Source organism: Lathamus discolor, chromosome 8 (assembly GCF_037157495.1).
Source record: "Lathamus discolor isolate bLatDis1 chromosome 8, bLatDis1.hap1, whole genome shotgun sequence".
Classification (NCBI taxonomy): Eukaryota; Metazoa; Chordata; class Aves; order Psittaciformes; family Psittacidae; genus Lathamus; species Lathamus discolor.
In genome coordinates, this window is record NC_088891.1 from 8,590,213 (window position 1) to 8,612,068 (window position 21,856).

Sequence of the window (21,856 nt, forward strand, 5' to 3'; positions counted from 1 at the left end):
TGGGGTCCCCAACACAAGAAGGTGGTAGACCCATCAGAGCAAGTCCAGAAGAGGCCACAAAGATGCTGTGAGGGCTGGAGCAGCTCTCCAATGGAGACAGCTGAGGGAGATGGGCTTGTTCAGCCTGGAGAAGGCTCCAGAGACCTCAGAGCAGCTTCCAGAACCTAATGGGGCCAGTAAGAGGGCAAATAGGCATAGGACACTGGGGAATGGCTTTGAACTGAAAGAGGGGAGACTGAGATGAGCTCTTAGGCAGAAGCTCTTCCCTGGGAGGGTGCTGAGGCACTGGCACAGGGTGCCCAGAGAAGCTGTGGCTGCCCCATCCCTGGCAGTGCTCAAGGCCAGGTTGGACGCAGGGGCTTGGAGCAAGCTGCTCCAGTGGAAGGGGTCCCTGCCTGTGGCAGGGGTTGGAACCGGATGAGCTTTAAGGTCCCTTCCAACCCAAACCATTCTGTGATAAAGTCCAAGAGTTTCAGATGGAACTGTAAATGTACTGTCCTTTCTAATGGCCATGAAGCTTTCCCCCACTGCCCTTCTGACTTTTAACATAGGGGTACCTTATGTTAACTTTTAACATTTAAAAGAAAGTTTTAAAGTTATTATCTAGTGCTTCACTGATGAAAAAGGGGGATGAACCAAAGGGGAGATTCACAATCAAAATCTGGCCTTAAATCTCTAAGACGGATCAAGGCACTCACAGGAAGAAGCGAGTCTCGATGCTCTGTGATGTGGGAGCACTACCTGTCAGGATGATGGATGCACGGCTCTGACGAGCAGGCATGAACTCTGGGAAAGGGTTCCGAGTCTCAGGTTTAAAAGTGAGATGGTCGAGGAAGCAAGCTTTGAAATGACGTGTAGGACCAATGTAATTCATGGAGAGGGGAGAAACTAGTATCTCATAAGCCAAAAAGCAAAGGAGGGTATTGGGAAGAATGGGGGAAGTGCAGATATTAAAGATAACATTAAAAGAGAACAGAGGGAGAGAGGCTGAGGGCAGATGCCTGGCTTGGGTGCAAGGAGGGTGCAGGAAGACCCCTCTGTGTGCAGTCTTGAGTTTTATCCTTCCTTTAGGCTGGTGATGCTCTCTTCTATGTTAGGAAAACAGGTTTCTGCTCCTTAAAATCCAGAGGGTTTCCCACCTTTTGAAACCTCTTCAAAACTAGGGGCTTTAAAAGCTTTTCCCCTCTTTCCCACAGGAGCAGCAGTTCAGACAGCAGGTGGTTAAGATTTGGTATAATTTGACCTATATGCCAATTAACCTCTGTGTCTCCCACTCCGATCACCCGCATCAGTACCTGCACAGACTTTCCCCTGGGCAGGAGATATTGACTGTCTTTTAACAGAGAGACCCTCACCAGGACTCTGTGAGGAGAAGTTACTACTCAGGCGGTATCACACAGCCGCACTTCCATGCTCCGGATCACCCCGCCTTGATTGCTTGGGGATCTCTTAGTAGCTGAAACAGTGATGAACAGGGAGGTGAAGGGGCTGACAGTGTGGACAGCCTCAGCCTGAGCTGGGACCTTCCTGCAAGCCTGATGAGTTTCAATCCCTGCCCACCCTCACGTTTCACCATTGAGGTACAATGGGGTTTTCAATCAGAAGAGTTTTCTCAATTACGAAAACCCCATCACAGCTTCCCACCTCCTCCCAGCTGCCATCTGGCTCCTTTGCAAACCAAGATGTGGGCCTGCAGCAACAAACTCATTCCCTCATCCCCCAAGCACAGCTTTTTCTCCCACTCTCATGTATCAGCATCCCTCACAGAAAAAGAAATCAAAGCACATTACCAAGGATTCACTTACAGAATCATCCACAAAGTTTTAGAGTGCTCAGCTATTACTATTATCATTACCAGGAGCCTGCAAGCTCTGTACTTCTCCTCAACCAGCTTGTAGGCAAATTGATCCCCCACAGCTTCCTTTGCCTTTATATCACCTGTCAGTAATTGATGCACCAGGTGCTCTCCATATCTTAATGTTGAGCAGCCCCTTACTCTCTCCCTTACTCTTTACTGAGCTCTCTTGCTATTACCTGCCTCCTCCTCTATAGCAGCTACTGAAGGTACGTAAGAGACTTCCCTAAACTTTCCTGTTGCTGTTCTCTCCGGGTTTCCCTGTAAATCTGTTTCTGCTCAGACTGCAGTGATATTGACCGCATTGCAGGCACGCGCATACTTTGCTCAGGTTCCTTAATTAGCTTCATCTTATTTTAGTTTGTGTCAGCCACGTTCTCTTTTTATTACATAAACTATTTCTTCTCTCTCAACCACTTGTGGTGCCCCAGGCAGTTTGCTTCCAAACCAGAGGGCTAAATTTAATCCCCCACTCCCCATTCAGCTTTCTCCATTTGCAGTAATTTTTTTTTTTTTTGTATTTTTATTTCCCTTCCTTTTCTTTTTTTGGGTTGGTTTGGGTGTTTTTTTTTTTTTCCCTCTTTCCAAGAGGCTGGGCTTCCTTTTCTGTCCATAAGCCCTCCTATTTCCCCCTGCCCCCTGGATGCCTGCCTACCTTTACTCTAAAATCCAGAGGAGGATCCAATACACTTAGTTTGCCAGCTCTTCAAGAGGTATCTAAGGAGGCTGACAGGAGTTTGATGGTCTCTCTTGCAGCCAGTGGCAGCTAACGTGGTCTGAAACCCTCTCTCTCTTTTTTGCCATTCACACACAGTACTTACTCCTCGAGCCTGCTGCTGCTGCCACTGCCTGAAAGGACCTGAAATACCACACAGGGAATTCTGATTTCTTCTGGGGAACCAGGGAAAGAACAAAAAGAAAGGCAGGAAAACTCATCTGGAGATTGTGAAGAAGACATACAGCAACAGCAAGAAGTGGCAAGCTCTTTCCTTCTTGAATGCTGAAAAAGACCTCGTTTCTCTGCCAGGTGTATGGGACTTAGATTCTGGAAGCACTGCACTGAACTGTTAAAGGTAAGGTGTTGCACTTTTCTCCCTCCTCTCCCTTTGGTATCTCTTTCCTCAACTTCCCTGTGCCTTGCTCAGGGCTCTGAGGATGCCAGCTCTCAGTCAGTGGATTGGTTGTTTCCCTGGTGAGCGAAATGCGAGCGAAGTTGTAAACTGATTGAGCCCGAGCTTCTCCACGGAGTTTCCCTTCCGCAAGCAGCCTGTGGTGAGCAGGGAGCCTGTGCCTGGAGTGCCTCTGCAATGGTCCTCACCAACAGCCCACCCATTACAGGGAGCAAACCTGTAGTCGGAGGCAATGACTGTGTGTCAAGTTTGTTAGTTGGCTTAGGGAAGGGAAGCCAGCCATAAGCTTGAGAGATTCCTATAGCCAAAATCACAAGGTGGGAGAGCAGAGACAGTGTTATCCCAGTTATCCCTCCCTGAAAGCCCCTCCAACCCGCTGGTGTTTGTGATGGATTTCAGCTCCCGCTCGAGCCCTAGTGATGTGTCCGATCCTGCTTCTGAGCACTGGGGAAAGGAGGCGAATGATTTGTTGCGAGTGTCCTACATGGTTGTGGGGTTTTTGGTGGTTATTGCTTTGATCAGTGCCATTGCTTTGCTATAGGGTGATCTCTGAGCTAGGGGGGTGTTAAGCTCTGTAGGGGCTGAGAAGTTCAAAAGAGAACGAAAAGAGCCTGGATGCTGGAGGGTTTGACGGCGCTCCCCTCGCATAGGGATGGCAGGGACTGGTGGTTGGCAGAGTCCCCTGGGTTATTTCCAGTTAGCTGCTTCAGGCGTTACTCAGTACCTGCCCTCTTTCCGAAGCCATTTGCAGATGAAGCATATTTTTAGCAGTGGTTTTCAGGGAGCTGAGCTTTTCTGCAGAAGTGGACACAGCAAAAAAGGCTGTGATTTTGGGAATCCTTACCAGAAATTTCATCGTTTCATTAATCTACTACTTTTTAAGACTTTTCATTTAAACCTCGTTCCAAATAGCCCTCGACACGTAGCAGAAAGCAGTGCATTCTAACCTTTCCCTTTCGAGTGGTTTGGCCAAAAAAACTTCAGTCTGAAAAGCTTTCCTAGCTTTCTAAAATAACTTTGCCAGATGTGGAAAGGGGGGGAACATCCCACAGCAGAATAGTTGGGAGAGCAGAATTTTTTAGCATTCCTCACTTCTTTGGTTTTCTTCTATAAGCTCAGGATGTTGGATGGGCAGAGGGGCTGGCTGGCTCAGGGTCTGAGTAGGGTGGGTTTTCAGATCCCATGTGCTTTTGGAAGCTGAACTACTTGTTTCTTTGCTTTGGTTGTTTGATGTTGTATTTTCCTGCTGGTTTCAAGAGGCTGCGTCCACCTGATAAGTTAAAGGGGCGATGTTGCCCCTTTCTGAGATGTTTCGTGTTGCTGTCTGTAGAGAAAGGGGAAGGCATCACCTCCCACTGTGGCTGGGTAAGAGGTGAGGGCTGGAGATGTACCTGTGCTGGTCGGGAGCTCTCAGCAGCCTGAATGGTCTGGGGGGGGGGGAACTCCATCTGTTCCACTTGAAATGCTGTTTAATGTTTCCTATAATCACCTCCGTGTACAGTAGCAGGGATTGACAGCAGCACAAGGGCTGGAGGATGGATGGGCAAAGAGGGCCAACAAGATAGGAAATTGAGGAGTGAAAGAGACAGAGGGGGAAAACCTACTAAGGAAAAGAGCACATTAAATGAAGCTCTGCAGACTTAGAGATGTCAGAGCAAACAGCAGCTCATCGCTGTAAAATACTACCAAATTAGTGAGGAACACTCAGGGGTTTAGAGGAGAAAAGGATGAATGGTATCACTTAAAAGACACGAATGAATGAATGTGTAAATGAAAAGAGAGATCAGATTGTTGTTCAATGCTCTGGTATCACCCAGGGATGCAGATGATAGAAACCCTGGGGACTCCAAAATCCACTCCATTATTGGTATTTTCTCTCCTTTTCTCTCTCTGGGGCAAACGTGAGTTGCTCACATCCAGTGACTTCATTGCCTGACTTACAGTGAGCTGGTGTAGGGCCAACGGGTCCCACTGTAAAAATCAACGGGACCTTTCTTAGCTGCCTGAGACATCTTTTCCACCCTTCTCTGTCTCCTCGCATCCCTTTCCCTCGCCAGCGGTGGGACGTCTGCTCCACCACAAGACAACTTTCCCCAAGCTGCTCTCCTCCTCCTCCTCCTTTCCACCCCCTCGATCCCGCTGCTGCCTCCACGTGTGAAACAAGCCGGGCTGTGTGTGCTGCTCTCAGGCAGCTTCCCAGCAGCAGCAACAAAAGCCGTGTTCATAGCGGGGCTGGACCACATACGGAGCCAGTGCGCGACGGCTGCCGAGCAGCCCAGAGCAGCCGGGGCTGTTTAAAGAGTGAAAGAGAGAGACACAGCAAAGAGAGGGAGCTGTTATAGGCTTAAAAAAACCCCTAAGAAATCCTTGAGCCCAGTGCAACAACGGAAACCTTACAGTTTACTTTTAAAAACTCAGTGCTTCCTTGTGAGAGGGCAGAACAGCTCAGCCTGTGTGCGCGGGGCAGGTCTGCGGGCTCTGCCTGTGTGCACAAGGGCGGGTGTGTGAGCGCTGCCTCCCCTCCCTCTCAATGGGCTCACAGTATAAATCTAAAGAAGCTTTTTGTTGGGCTGATGAATAGGCAGGGGTTTTGTCGTGCTCCCCGTGCAGCCTTTTTTGGGACGCTGAGATTTATTATTTTTTTTTTTTTAATTCCCTGTGCTTTTCGTTGGGTTTTCCCTTTTTAAGGGAAATTTCCATTTCTCTCCTGCATGATGTTCACCTTCTCTGATGTTGCTCCATACAGAGCAGATGGTGGAGGGAAGGGTGAGGAATACCAAAATCATCTGGCTTGGGTACCCCAAGAAGCCTCCATGTGCTCTAGCTGTTGAAATGCCCCAAACTGCTAAGTAGCAGCCTACGAACTGCCTTGTTCCAGTTTCCTTCCCCTGCTTTGCGAGCTCAGTCACTGTGCAATCAGCTTCAGTGATCTAATGCTCCTGATGGCATCAACCCATTGATGGAGGCAGCTGGAACCGTGTCACGGCCCCTGTGACCAAGCGAGGACAAGGGAGATGATGCAAGTTGAGCAACAAAGTCCAGAAGCCACCAGGTTCCTGCTGCGTAAGCTCCATGGAAGTAGCCTGGGAGCCGCTTTACCTGTGGGTTTCTGCCTTTGCTGGAGGCTGGCTGAGGAGGAAACCTAGCTGTGCTTAGGAGCAGGAGGGGAGGACAGAGCAGAGGCCACAATAAGGACTCTGCTGAGAGAAGGGAGCAGGAGAAAAGAGCAGGGATGTGGGGGACCCTCTGACAAGCATAATCATGTGGGTGTTCGCAATTGTCATTGCTCTTCATGGCAGCTCACGGCTTCTCTACAAACCCCAGTGCAACCCGAGTTGGTTGAAGTAGGGGGAACTTTGGCAGAATTAACTCAGGTGAAGAGTCCTACCCTGCTGCTCAGTTCCCCCCAGGCTGTCACTGTGTCCTGAGAGCATGGAGGCTTAGGATGGAAATAAGCATTGATTGATGCAAAGAACTTGGGTGATGAGATGTCCCAGGAGAGGCAGGTCAGTGTGGGTTAACCTGGCAAATGTACTTGCTGTGACAGTGAGGCACTGTGAATCTTGAATATGAGGAAAAGCACTTGCTTCAACAGAGGCCACATCAGGCAACACAAGCTAAAAGGGCATCTGCAAGAGAAACCATGTCTTATCGTAGGGATGAAGTGATCAGGCAGGAAATGTCTTCTTGGCAGGGTAGTGCTCATGGGTTAGGCCTGAGAGGAGTAAAGCTGTCTATTAAGCCATGCCCAATAAACCTAGCTTACATTAGCGGGAGAATATGGAATGTAAATACTCATGCTTCGAGGCATAAGGTAACCACTAAACGCCTAGTGTTAAAAGAAACTTCCTCCTCAGCAATTTATTCCCTACTTTTTGATGATGAGAACTTTGCTCTGAGGCTGGTGATAGAGGTCTTATCCAAGACAGGATCCTGGCCTGAACACACCATTGGTTTCATCTGGTCTGGCAGTTTCCATGTGCCTTTGGCTTCTCCAATGCCTTTGGTTAGCACTGGGTAGAGGGCTTGGGCACTTTTTTATCAGCAGTGTAGAAACCCCCTGAAGGACAGAAGGAATTGTCTGTGAAGGCTGCAGGAGATACAGATTTGGCTTAATATGCGAGAGATGTAAACAGGAATAATTTGACAGGGTTGAAATATAACACCATAGGGAAAACCAACAAGAATTAACCAATGAACATCTCCTGACTGAGGTCAGGTCGAAGACTGGAGGGAAAAGGTGTGTAAAGGGAACGCAGAGGCCAACAGCTGATAAGCAGGTGAAAATGATGGTGCTGAACCCTTCCAGCTGGAGCTCCCATTCATCATTCACACCTCCAGCTGCTGTGCTGGTGATTGAATAACCTGTAATCCACAGCAAAGCCCTGCTGCTCCTGCTGGGGTCCTGCACAGGGTCAGGGATAAACACCCTCCACAGCCCTGGAAATCCCCAGGCACTGCAGGCTTTGTACAGGGCAGGGGCATACCCAGCAGTTTTGCTGGCTCACATCTATTGACTTCAGAAGATTACTCTTGCTTAGCGGTCCTGTGGCACAGCAGCTGTAGATCTAAGTGTAATTAACATTACATCATCTGTACCACAGCTTCAAGGTTGAAATAACCACGTGGTTCACATATTGGAAATTAAAGGATGGCTTTCACATAAATGATGAACTGTCACTGTTCCTTACCCCAGAAAAATAGTTTCTGTGGTGTTTGGTGTATAAATAATACCCTGAACCTCTATAGTGCTTGGCTTCAAAGTCATTCTTCAGTGCTGTACCATAACGAATACCCTCCCATTCTGTAATAACCGGTCTGCAGATGATGTCTTCTCCTCTGATGTAAATTACAACATGTAGCTACAGCCACTGCTGCTGTTGCATTCAGTCTGGTTTGTAAATAATATTCTTTCCCTGCCATTGTGTCTGGGGTTCAAATAACACCCTGTCTTCTTGCAGTAGTTGGTATGTGTCACCCTAATCCTGCTCAGTACTTTGGAGTGCGCAGAGCATCCTGCTACCGCAGAACAAATTGCAGCCTTCCCCTCTGTAGTATTTGTCCTCTAACTATTACCCTGCTGTTGTGTATAGCACTTATTGTATAAATAATACCCTGCTGCCTTGTAGTAAATGATACGTAAGTGATACTGTCAGACTGCAGGGTACTTAGTCTGCTAATACCGCTTACTACAGTGGCATTAGATAATACAGCAGAGCTGTGCACTGAGGGATATTTGGCTACCAGCTCAGCCTTCTGACACTGTTACTTGAGCCTCCTATCAAAATGCAGTGTGGTCAGAAGCCACAGAGCTGGAGTTATCCTGCAACCATCCCTGTGTGTCAGCAGGAAAGGGGGTCACCCCTTTGTTTAGCCAGCTAGCCCATGGGATCTAGATTCTTTATGGTGTCTGTTAGGATCAGGATCTGCTTTGCCAGAGACAGGGCAAAATCCTTGTCCCTTCACTATTCCCTGCTGTCTGTCTCCTGAAAAACCCACTTGATGCTAGCTAACAGCAGAGGTCACCTCTGCTAACAGCAGAGTCTCAGCATATGCTTTCCTGCCTGTTACAGGACATCATGAGATGACCCAGCACCATCAATAACGTTGAGTCATGTTTAGCAGAGGACAGAAGCATCTTCGTTGCTCTTATGGTTCACCTTTGAATCTGCCCAGCATTTTGAAATGGACCAGACCAACCTCAGCACATCCCTGAGACTACAGCTATATGCTGTGTTGTACCCATTCCATCTGCAAAATTGTTCCCATTGGTACTCCAGTGGGCATGCATACCTTCCTTTATAGCTTTCTAAAGCACGTGAATGCTGGTTTGAGCCATTTGCTTGCTGTATCCAGGCAAGCATGTGTGGGTTATAGGCACAAAGATCTCAGTCAGCCATGTTCTCCATTGTTTAGTGGATTTCCAGTGCTGTTCTTCCAGCTCTCACTAACGTACCCAAAGTAACTTTGGATTAGCTACTCCAGGCACCATCACGGCTCTGACCATAGAGTACTGAGTTCAGTGTAGGCTACAAAACCTTCCTGAGAAGTGAGATAGGCTCTCAGGTGAGCTGTGCTGGAAACCACACTGACACAGCATGGTGCTTACTATGGGAAACTGACTTTATCCCTTGAGACCTTGTTTCAAAGAGATAAGAGTTTCTGTCCTTTCTTCTGCTACCCTGACCTGATATTCTCCTTTAATTAAGGTCTGTAGGCAGAGGTGGTATCTCCAAGATCAGCTGAGAGCAGTGGAAAACAGAGGTGCTTTAGCTCACACAAGCCCCTTTTCCATCTTTTCAAACCACACAGACCGCGTCGCTTCTGCTCTTGCTTTGGCCAGTTCCATACACTTTCCACTGGCCTCCCGCTTTGAATAAACACATCAAACCAACATAAATCTGTGTGCTTTATGAATGTTGTGCTCAGCCCTTTCTTTCTGAGGTGCTAAGGTCCTCCGCTCCTCCTGCATCCTCCGTGGCAGCTCATCTGTTCATGTGTTGTTGGAGAAGGGGGTGTTTTGGCAGCTTCAGAATCGCAGTCTAGCATCAAAGACGAGAAGGTTAAAAGATCACGCTTAAAATGGAAACAGCTTTCTCATCCTGCAGTCTCAGAGTACTGTTGAAGCTTTGCTCATGCCTCCATTATGTGTATTGGTGAAAGCGAAGGCACTCAAATACATTGGTTGGCACCTTCTTGTCAGTCCTGGCACAGTTTGTTTCCAATTTCTCCTATTCCTCAACTGGATTGCTCCCTGTTCTCCAAATAGGGCTGACTTTTCCTGTGGGTCTGCAGTACCTCATCCATTAGAGGTGTCTCTCTCAGCTGTGTTGTTGGTGTAACTATTTTGAAGCTGATTGGCTAGCGGGGCCATTAGACCATCAGATGGATGATTGCATTTGTCTCCATTACACAATTGCGTCCTTTCCCAGAAGTTGTTTTAAGGGCTCAAATCCATGTTTTGCAGGAGCCCAAAGACAGAGAAGCACTTCTGTAAATTCCATGCGGTGCCTCGCTCCGTTTCCATCTTTAACTTCTGAAATACCATGGGCTGTTTGCAGGTTACCAGAGCTTTACTGAACAACCTCGATGTTCTCGGAGATCCCACAGCATCTCACGAGAGCGCGCTGTGTCTTTTGCTGTTGTCTCCCAACTTGTATTCAAGACCTCCTAAAGCTCATCTTAGAAGCCATCTGCTGGGTTTGTTTATGACCAGCGGGGCTTGTTTCTCTTTCCGAAATACTTGCTTATACTTTCAATTTCTCTTTTGCTACATCCTTATGGTAGGAAGGAGCTTGCATTGAGTCTTTCAGACACCAAGCACTATGCGCACAGCCACAAGGGACGGGATGTCCAACATGGCTTTTTAACGCTCCTGGGCTGCATCAAAAGAAACGTGACCAGCAGGTCGAAGGAGGTGATCCTGCCCCTCTACTCTGCTCTTGTGAAACCTCACTTGGAGTATTGTGTGCAGTTCTGGTGTCCTCAACATAAAAAGGACATGGAACTGTTGGAACAAGTCCAGAGGAGGGCCACGAGGATGATCAGGGGACTGGAGCACCTCCCGTATGAAGACAGGCTGAGGAAGTTGGGGCTGTTCAGCCTGGAGAAGAGAAGGCTGCATGGAGACCTAATAGCAGCCTTCCAGTATCTGAAGGGGGCCTATAGGGATGCTGGGGAGGGACTCTTCATCAGGGACTGTAGTGACAGGACAAGGGGTAATGGGTTAAAACTTAAACAGGGGAAGTTTAGATTGGATATAAGGAGGAAATTCTTTCCTGTGAGGGTGGTGAGGCACTGGAATGGGTTGCCCAGGGAAGCTGTGAATGCTCCATTCCTGGTGGTGTTCAAGGCCAGGTTGGACAGAGCCTTGGGTGAGATGGTTTAGTGTGAGGTGTCCCTGCCCATGGCAGGAGGGTTGGAACTGGATGATCTTGAGGTCCTTTCCAACCCTAACTATTCTATGATTCTATGTCCTTAATGCTTTACACTTAAGAGGCCCTAGGCACTGGCTGGGCAAACTTGGGCTCTGCATGGACCAATCTTTATGGCCAGAACAAGCATCAGCTGTAGCCCCTCACCTTCCCACTATAATTCCATCAAAAATCGTTAGCTTAAAGCATGACACATTCAACCATGTTTGCAAGAATGCTCATCCTAAATGCTACAGAATGCTTGTTTTGGGCATTTAGCTGCCAAACAGTTTTCCTGAACATCACTCCTGTTGTTTATTTAAACAGTGTGGATCAATGTGCATCAATGTTGTGTTGGGTTTTTTTAGTTGCAGCTGTGGAATTACCACAATTCTGAGACAATGCCCAAATGTTATGTATGGTCAGATGCAGTTCTCATACAGTGTGTAAAAGCCAAACAGGATTTTCCTTGCTATAGTGTCTTATGCAATTAATTCTTCTCTCTGAAAGCAGAGTGCTGTGTACAGATTTGTGGAGATTTAGACTTCCTTTTGAGAGCCCTCCCTGCTATCTGTTGGGGACTTGCAAGCAGTTGTTTGTCTAGACCAGGTTTTAATACTAGAACTCGGGGTTAATGCTCCCAACCTCAGAGGTAGATGGCACCTTTTCCATTGATTCCAGTGGTAACTGGACCTGGCCACCAAATGATTTACCTGCCCACCTTACTGGAAGAATTACCAGACAGCTTGGTTAAAATAGATCATAATTATTACTTGCTTTTGAATTGGTCTTTAATGCCAATAGTATAAAACTGATTTTACTCCTATACAGTTTCTCTTGCTAACGCTGTGTGTCTGAGTTAAAATAGCAGTGTAGGGTGCTCCAGGATCCATTTAAAGCCCACATCTCCTCCATCCAGTGCTAGAGCATGTTTGCGGGTTTGAAACGCTTTGTGAGGCAGTTATTTTACCTACAAGGGGATCTGTGTTGGTGCCTTTCTATTCTCCAAAATGTGGGCGCTCTTGGTTTAAGCTTTTCCATGTACCTCTGGAAAAACAACATTTTCCTCTGCCCTTACAGAGCTCTTCACCAAACACTGGGCAATGTTTTGGCACTCTCCCTCAACCACATCTCATACACAGGAATGTATTTGCCTCTCAGAAAACTTTGTATTCCTATGTAATTGCTGGTTTGGTTTCCTCCATACCTCGCTTTCTCTTTCCGAAGGTATGACTGATTGACTTTGCTTAGCAAGCTTAGCAGTAGCTTTCCAAACGTCTGTGGCTTATATCAAGGTTAAATTTCTTTCCCTTCACAGTCCACACATCACAGAATGATTTTGTATTTCATGTAAGGGCATTGCTCTTGTGCAGGGCTCCTGTGGTCTCTCCAGATTCACGTTTGGGCTCTCTAGGTTTGGTCAGCAGCATACTTTCTAGATTGGAAGACCTCTGAGGCAGGGACTGCTGTCTGCCTGTGCTGGGGTTGTTCAGTGGAGCCCTGAGATCTGGGCTGTAATGAAAAGATTATTGATATGCATTCATTGACCCTAGACTCAAACTAATTTTGGCGAGGCTAATTGTCTCAGCCTTGCTCTCTCTTTCAATGTCACATCACAGTTCCTTCAGTACCTAAGCCCATTTATAAACTCATGCATATGCAGAGAGAAAGCTTTCTATCAATGTAACATCCATTCAGGTCGAAGAGTTTGGCTGTTTCTCAAGTGCAATGTTTCTCTTCAGGCCAGTTTCACTGTGTTTGAAGGGAACAGACCCTTCAGCTTGGGCAGTTCTGTGAACCACTGAGATCTCCTTTGGGAAAAGGCAAAAGGCTGTGATTGAGTCTTAGACTGAAGAATGGGTCTGATGATTGGAAATTTATCTTCTAACGTTTGCTGCTTGTTTCAGAAAGTGTTTGTTTGAAGGGTTTTCTGAGGCAAGCTTTGCCCTAACCAAAAATGGACATCTTGGCCAGAGAGCTAAAATGCTTCTGTCACTTATTGCCTTTCCTACGCGGAGGGGGCCTTGTTCTGTTTTCTGCTGGGTGGATGAATACATCACCCAGAGACCAACATCCACCTTCATGGAGGGGCCAGTGGCTAGAAGAGAACCATTTCCCGGGCATCTTTTCCATCGCCTTGTTCCTTCCCTCCAGCTCCCTGCCAGTCTCATAAAGTAGGACTCAAAGCTTTTGAGGTCTCTGATGGATGGTCTTTTCTCTGTGGCAAACCCAAAACAAGCTTGTATGCCTGTGAACTACTTTATCGTTATCTTCTTTCTCGTCATGTGCTGTTTTCTGCTGTACAATTTGGCTTGGTTCAAAAGCATCACTATAGTAGAAAAAAACAAGAGAGATTTATTTGCTGCCTTGAGTCTCTGTTGGTTTCTTCCCAAGAAGAAAAGAACAGGCTGAACCACAGGCAGGAGTTACTGTTCAGATAAAGTGACTTGACAAGTGAATAGGAGCAGTGGATGAATGTCCGTACTCAATGGGACTGCTCGTAGCAAGGAGAGCTGAGCACCCCTGAGTGTTCCCAGCATGGCAAAATCCCCTTGGAACAACTGGTGCAGGACAGGGCAGTTGACTGTGCTTTGAGGTACCTCCGTTCCCCCAAAGGGACGGAGCAACATTAAAATAAACAGGGAACTTATTGACTGAGCCTGTTAAATTGAGTTAAATACACACTGTGTGTCTTGGCGGAGAGGGAAGAGTGGCCTGCGTGCCAGAACAGTCTCCTGGTACGTGAACAGTTTGAGCATGTAAAAAAGGAAGGAATTGTGCAGGGATATAGAGCTACTGGGTGCTGTGAGATGGTGCTGGCTGGGGGCATGGGGGTGTGTGTGTGACTGGGGATGAATATAAAGGAAAAGCCTGGAAGAAGAGAAAGCTGATGAGGCTTTAATAGGGCCTTAAGCCCTCCATACACACAAAAGCCCCTGATTTGTACTGATAGACATAGACACTGCCCCTGCTCAGCACCTGCCTTCTGCAGGGGCCGGTCCCTGGAAGGGAGGTGAGGTGAGCACAATGTCCATGGTCTGTGTAACCTTCCACCACTGCTAAAGCTGTCGAGGGGGACAAAACGGGCTGAGAGAGCTGGTCTAGGAGGAAATGAGAGGAGACAGCAAACCATTCCCGTGCTGGCCTGCGTGAGGTGGCTTCAGGGGGTGCAATGCCAAGCCATTGATTAAGCTCTCCTAGAACCAGAGATGGGAGTGAAAAGCTGCTTCTCTCTCTTCATCCTTCCTGTACCATTCAATCTCCCAGATTGGTACAAGCTGCCATGGCTGGTTTGTGCTCAGTCTAGTTGTCAGAGGTTTGCTGGAAGAGGAAACTGAGAAGTACGAGAGTCTTCCTCAACACAGCCAAACCCTCACTATAGTCTGAATATGAAGTCTGTGGCCTCTGTTTATACTGTGTGCCGTCTCTGTACACTGGAAGGCAAAGCCAGCCCAGTGCCTCCGTAATTGAGATTCGTTATATCAGTCCCAGACAGCAGACAGCTTTGAAAACCTACTCTGTTTTGGTACAGACCCCTTCTTCAGACACCAGAGTGTGTGAGATCCTTCAGCGGCAGCATCAAAATCCACACTTGCATTATGGTGGGGGGTTCACACTGATGATAATATGAAGTCCTAGTGAGCAGAGGCTTGAGAAGAAAAGCTCTTTTGCTCCAAGGAGACTCTCTTTGCTTGCCTGCACAAGAGCTGCACGTGAAAGTTTGATGTGCATGTGCCTGTCTAAGGAGTCACAAATAGTTCGAGCTTCTGGAAACAGAATACAGTAATCCTTTGCTGCTCCACTGAAAATGCCAGTGATGTGCTCGGTAGGAAAAGATGGTTCTCTATCTTTTGGGATTAAAAATGGGGGAAAAAAGTGCTAAGAGTTTTGTAGATTTCAAATCTTGCAGATTGTGGCAAGTAGTAACACCTGCTTGGACCACTGGCACTACCTCCTGAACAGCACATGGTAGGATGTCTCCCCCCTTTCCAGCCAGTAGCCAGAAAGCCCCAGGCCCTCTCCCATGCCGTTTGCCCTTTTATCTTCCAGGTCACCCCAAAGGGAGGATGGAGTCAGGATTCCACCTTCCTAGCAAAGCTAAACTGTGTATGTCTTGAATTTATGAGACAGGAAATCTACTCGGGAGGAAAGCTGGGCTGAAACAGCCTCATTTAAGTAAATGTAAGCACAGTGTTTACACAATGTCTGGAATTAATGCAGAGAAAACTTTTAGGTGCCAACTTTGGAGAGAGAAAATGGGGAGAAAAAGAGGCAGATACTGAGGCTGTGATGAAGCAGGAAGCTCTTCCCCCAGGTTGGATGGAAGGTTGCTTCTACTGCTGTGAAGCACCAGAGCATGCTATATTTGGTAATAAAATGGCCAGACAGGATGTGATTGCTCACCTATCTTTTGTGTCCAAGCTGTGACAGTATGAGGATGTTCAGTATTACCAGGTGTGTGTATTTCCAGCATGGACAGCCTCACCAGAGATCATGGTGCAGCATGGTGTATGGAGCACATGAGTAGATGTCCTTAGCAAGAGGTTGCTGCAGGCTTTGTATCTTTGAAGAGGTCCTGATCCACATGAAGGGACATGAATGCAAACCAAGGTTATGCTCAATACTACACATGACTAACACCAACCAGAAATGTGGTCACACTACATGTCATTAGCGTGACCTAAATATGCAGTCATTGCAGAGGCCCTTCAGCCATGCACATGGTCTTGTGGCTCTCCCCTTGAATCTTCTGAAGTTTGTTGACTTCCCAAGCCAGCATGATGTTTTCTATCTACCTGGATCACAGGAAGAGGAAAACGCTTTACCTCTGTGAAGCTGACAAGGACCAGCTTCGTGCTGTCTCTTCCAATCCCATCCAGTGCCTTGTCAGATGGACTTTGACACCATGCTTCTTAGGAGCATATATGTTGCATCCAAGGCAACTTTTGGGTAGCAGAGTATTAACAGATGATGTGGGCAGTAACTAGCAGTGTCAGTGAAGGCTTATGTCTCCGTGCCTATGGATTCTGTATTAAAACATGGTTTCAAAGGGTTTCTGCAGGGCTGAGCTGTGTCAGAGCAGAAGGGAAGCAAGGCTGAAGATGTCCATTCATCTTCTGCCAGCTCTATGCTTCTCTGTAGTCATGTTTGCATCTTGTTCTGTAGCCAGAAGTGGACATTCTCTCATTTTTAAGGCTGGTTCCTTGCACAAGTGAAAAGTCACATCCTGCACCAGTGAAAGTCCCCAGTGCAGCCTGTGCATCCTTCATACACCCCAGCAGAGTAATGGGCCAGTCCCAATAGGGGCAAGCAGCCACTGCCAGTCAGCTGAGCTTTACCCATCTGCAGAGGACCTACCGGCCTGTTTAGCTGATGAAGAAGGTAGTTATGTGGTGATCTAGAGAGGTTCTACCATTGTTAATGGAAGGAGGGGTTTCCAGGTCTCTCAGTGTTTTCTTTCTACTGCTCTGTCCTGGTCTTGGATAGCTTGGATCCTAAGTGCACAGAAACAACAGCTTCCCTATTTCTCAGTGGTCCTACAGTGGTTCAGTGAACTTGAATGGAAAAAGCCCTTCAAGGGCTTGTTCTTGACTTCCTTGGATCATGGCCCAAGCTGCCATCTTCCCACTTATCCAGGGCGGATCTGGTTTCTCTTCTGTGTTCTGGTGGGCTTTCTGTCTAGGGGAGCTTTGCTCAAGGCTGACAACAGCTCCAGAAAATAAACGTAGGTTGTAACTTTCTTTCCCTGCAATATAATTGTTTACCTGCCTCTAATTGTTTGCCTTGCTACCAAAGAAGGGTCATGGATGATAGTCATTTCCAGAGACAGCATATCCTGGAGGAGAGGGATTTCTAAGTTCCATTGCTCCTCTACAGGTTAAACTCTTCCTTCCTATCCTAACTGAAAGGACAGATCCCAATTAAACCTGACTGTTGTGCATAAAAACATGGGGTGTAAGGAGGCTTTATGAAGTGCATGATCACCCTCGCATCTCTAAAAGTTGGATGTCTAGCAGGGCTCCAGGCTCTCTTACTAGCCAACAGAGAAAGAGCTGAACCACTCTTTTAAGGTTCTTGACTGAGACATCTATTTCATACGGAGATGAATTGCTCTTCAAAAGTTTCTTTTCCTCCCCTTAGAGTAGAGAGGATTTTGAGTGCGAGCTTCAGACTCAAAGGTTCATTGTTCCCTTGAATTCAGAGGCTCTAGAAGCTGTTTGAATGTGGTTTTTGCTATCCATATTGAGCAGATGCTCAGAGCCATGGCAGCTCAGGGTTTGGTGCTGATCCCATACCTTCCATGAAAGGTTTCAGCTGTCATCTGCTTGCCATAGTGGGCATTTTATGACTTCTCTGTCCTTGAAGGGTAGGAAAATTACTGGTGTGTGTTGTAGTGAACAGGCATTTCTGGGTTTCCTGCAAGAGAGCTAGTTTTGGGGTGGGTACTGGTATGGGTTTCTGGAGCCTGTGTATTTAGCTTGCTTCTGATACCTCAGAGGGAAAAAAGAAAGAAAAGAGAGAAATGCTACTGAAGCTAATGGAGTTGTAATGTAAAGACAATGTAAATCAGGGAAGAATGAGAGAATGATGTGGTAGATACCAGAAAACAGATAAATGCTTATAAAGCTTTTTGTGTTCAGTGGGACATTTATTCCAGACCATATATCTGAGCTTGGATCACTAACTGAACCTAGAATATTACTATAGTTTGGCTAAGATTTCCTGTGGCACCTTACTTATTGAAAGCATGTCCGTACATGCTTGGGTATTTTGGCTTTTCCTGTACTGTACGTGCAATACAATTAGATAAAGTCAAACTATAATAGACTGCAACTCTTTCCCTGAAAGGAAAGTCATAAAGACTGAAAATGGTGCAGCAGGGAATCAGGTCCAGTCAGCTTGGGTTCTTTGTGGAGGAGGACAGAGAGAAGCTCTGGACCACACATTATGGCTGTGGGACACACTGATACCATCACCAAGGGGCCTTAGCAGAGCTGTGTCTAACCATATTCATGCCTGCAGTAGCAAGCAGTGCTTGAGGACAGGAGCCAGCTGAGGCTTGAGCTGAAACCTGACATTACTCCCCGTCTTGAATAAATGCTCTCTATTTTGTGCCTCATGCACTAAGGATGCTTTGGTGCCATCAGTTTGCCATGTCCTGCAGCCATCCAGGCAGAGGATGCTGCAGGACTGTCAGCACGTGGAGGACTACATCCCCTGATGACAAAATATCGGAGCAGTTACTGCCATGAGTCTTTCTGATTGGGGAAAAAAGGACTTTATTGTTGCAGGGGTGGTTTCAGTAACAGAGCAGGCGGGAGCAGCATCCAAGCTGCTCTGTACATAAAGACCTTACTCTCAGAATGGTTTGGAAGCCAGACAGAATGGAATATTTCTCCTATTTTCTTTACAGCTGAAAAAACATGAAAAATCACAGGAGCTCATTTATTGCCATATTTCAGTTCCAACGTTTGCCTTATTTAAAAAAAGAAGAAAAAATAAAACTGGTTTTGCCCAACCCCCTCCCCTCATTTCCCCCCCCCCCCCCCCCCCTTTTCCTTCCCTCCCATTTCCTGGACCAGGCTGAGGTTTTTAACAGAAAAGCTCTCAGTCCCGCACAGAGGCTGGGAACATGCAGAGGGACAATAAAGTGTTTGTTTGTGGAGATCATACAGGAACGGTCTGTAGTTTTACACAGGAGAGGAGAAGCCATCGTTTGACTCCAAAGCCTACAAGGGCATGGGATGTGGTGCTTAAATGTGCCTGCTGGTGATGATGTCTGCTCAGACGTCATCAAACCCTTGGTTCCCAGTGCTGGTGCCTGAAATCAGAGTGCTGAAATCAGCCTGGATGAGATGACCATGTGCCTTAGAGAAAATAAGGTCTGTTTCCTGGTGGGGAATGAACTGGGGATGGAAAGCCAGTTGAGGAGTGAATCCAAGGCTAAATGAGTAGTGCTGCTTTTAACTGTTGTTCAGGAGCCTCTTTACATCCACAATTTTAAAGGAAATATTGTCTTTGGCTATACTTTATGCCCAGGCATATCTTCTAGGCAATGAGTGGCATTTTCCTAGCTGCCAGGAACAATATGTAAGTGTATTAAAGGTCTTCCAAAATTGAGAAACAAGGAAGCTCTGAATGACCCATCCGCCCCATCCAAAAGACAACAGCAGGATTAAGGGTGATGAAAATCAATTTAATTGCAACAAGGGTAATTAACATGGTCTGGAACAAGCAAAGGCCACAGGAGAAACTGCAGATGGGACTCAATTAAAACAGACTAGGACAGAAAATGCTTTCCAGCAAGCAAACAAGTTAGACTGTGCTGCAAATGGGCCATCTGGCTCTCTTCCACTGTACAGCCTTACTGTGTAGGCACTTTGTTGGACTTCCACTGTAGCGACTTTCCCTTTTCTTGCTCACTCCAGATTCTCCAGCCTTTTCTCAAAACGTGGGGATGGGGTTGGAAGAGCGAGGGACTGAACATGTCTGTACGTATGTACCCGCTTGGATTCTCAAATAAACATATTTATATGCAGCCGATTTAGGACAGTCTGCACACAAGCAGATATAGAAGCACAGCTTTTAGGCATAAAATCAAGGGGAAATAAGCTCCAATGAAAGGGACAGTTGTTCTTTGGAGTGGAGAGCTCCTGAGCCTAACTGCATTTCCCAACTCTGTCCTTTTTGGAATGAGCTTTTCCTGAATTCTCCCTGTCCCAGGATGAACTGGAGAGGGTTTTGCTTCTGTCTTGGTCACTGGTTAGAGAGGGTAGGATGGATGGGATTTCCATGGCAGCTTGGTTGGATTCTTCTCCCTCCAGACTGCTTGGTACCCTGCACAGGGACAGTTATTCTAATGCAGATTCATAGCCGTGACCTTGCATAACTTGTCCTGCCTCCTCTCTTCTCACCACTCCTGTTCCAGCTGTTCTCTCAGCAAGTGCAAATGGAGATGTACAGGAAAGCAATCCGAGGGGCTGGAAGGTGTTTCTGTAGCATGGATCTTGCAGAAAGCATAGAATCATAGAATTGTTTGGGTTGGAAAGGACCTTAAGATCATCCAGTTCCAACCCCCTGCCATGGGCAGGGATGACTCACACTAAACCATATTGCCCAGGTCTCTGTCCCTGAACACTGCCAGGGATGGAGCATCCACAGCTTCTTTGATGGTAGCTGCTTGTGCGTAGGGCTCAGTGCCACAAGATTTAGTCCCTCCCGACTGAGAGGATTGCCCGTACCTTAAACAATGCTCTCAGTAGTCATCCCAGGGTGAGCTGCACCAAAGTGTCCGCAGAACTTTTCTTCAAGGTGACTTTTTGTGCTAGAAGATAAGGACCCTGCAGCTGAGTTGGAGTTTTGTCAGCAGTGACCTGGTAGCTCCTATGGCTTCAGTAGTTCACCTTTTTTTAGTAAGCAGGATACTTTAGTGTTTATCTAGGAAAAAAAAGAAGTCAGGTGAAGTTATCTCCAGAGGCCTGTGTTATCTGGGACATGGTAGAGGCACTGACTATATCCCCCTCATGTTGCTCAGGTCCACTTCTCTCCTTAGCCATCCAGCTAAGCTTCCAGTTTGGGGCCAATCAGTAAGATGCTTGAGCAAGGGATGTTTCTGACATTACTTAGCCTGCTCCAGGCTTTATTCTGCCTTTACTCAGGTGTGCAGCTCAGGCACTTCCTTATTCCAAAAAGCTTTTCCTATGTGCCAGTTCCATCTCAGCAAGCCCACACTGCTCCAGCATGGTTCTCCCGTATGTTGAACTGTACTTTCATGCTCATTTGGCACAGCTCGTTTAATCTCTTGTAGAGACAATATCTACACTTGAGCTAATCACCCTCCTGCTCTGGTAGTGGAGGATTGTTAGCTTTGAGGTATGTGCTATATAATCCCTTCTAGATGTTGCTTTAGAATGAGAGGAACAACCTCCATCATCTGCACTATCTGTATCTGCTCGGGCAGACCTCTGTCTTGACTTACTTCCAGAACTGCTCCTTCAAGCAGCTGTTTGCTCATTACCATGTGCTTGGACATCCCACTAGAGACAACACGGAGTAGAAGTATTGCAGCATGGAACCACTGCTGGAACAACAGGACGTTAATCAAAGGCATTCCCAGCATAGTGAATCCCGACCAGAGCCGAGTGCAGACTCAGGGTTGGATCTCTTTGGCATGCTTTAAGGGAGTGAAAAATGGAGATCAACACTGCAAACAGCACCCTGAGGAGTAGGTTGGGTTTCTTACTGGCAGGGAGTCAACTCTTTCGCAGAATACACCCAAAACATTGTTACTGTGATTTGTTTAACTGCTGCTCACAAGGAAAACCCATTGCCTCTGGGCTTCTGTGGGATAATAGGAGCTTGGAGTGGTTTTCTCCATAGCTAAACAAAACTACAAAGATAACGCTGGTCACAGCTGTTACCATATGTTACCATATTTCCTCATGGAAGATCAGCATAAAGTTTGAACAAGACCAGGAGTACATGAGGTTGTTTTAGCTTTTGGGACAAAGTGAAATTCCCTCTATTTAGGGCATTTTGTTCTGTGATGTCTGATGGACGAATGAACCTGCTCTCCTCCTACCCACTGGCAGTGTACACAGAAATAACAACTCAGACTCGGAACAATACCAGTTTAGGCACAGACCCTAAAAGTCTTTTCAGCCAGCCAGCTTCCATTATATTTAAACACCACTGTTTCCATGCTGTAGGATGTTTCTATTCTTTAGTAGGTATTCTGCATCTAAAGCTGCCTGCCACTCTTGGCCAAGCTTATGACACTCAGGGCTGTTCAGCTTGGCAAAAGGCAGAGGTGTCTGAAAGCTGCTTGATCTAAGGAGCCTGGAGAAGTAAGAGCTTCTATTTAATGCAGGTATCATGACTAAAGACTTGGTTACTAATGGCTTGAAGAATACCCTTTACTTGAATCCCCTCCTAGCACTTTCTGCCCTGGAGGGTGT

At 46.9% G+C, this 21,856-nt stretch overlaps 1 protein-coding gene across 2 annotated transcripts in view; it reads left to right on the forward strand.

Moving 5' to 3' along the window:
- The first annotated feature begins 1,978 nt into the window (after positions 1 to 1,978).
- The window catches only part of ACAN (aggrecan), a 49,296-nt gene continuing 29,418 nt past the window's right edge, over positions 1,979 to 21,856 (forward strand). For both annotated transcript variants that reach the window (XM_065688255.1, XM_065688254.1), the window contains exons 1-2: positions 1,979 to 2,064; positions 2,670 to 2,928. The gene's annotated coding sequence lies outside the window, so the exon portion shown is untranslated. The remainder of the gene's footprint in view (positions 2,065 to 2,669; positions 2,929 to 21,856) is intronic.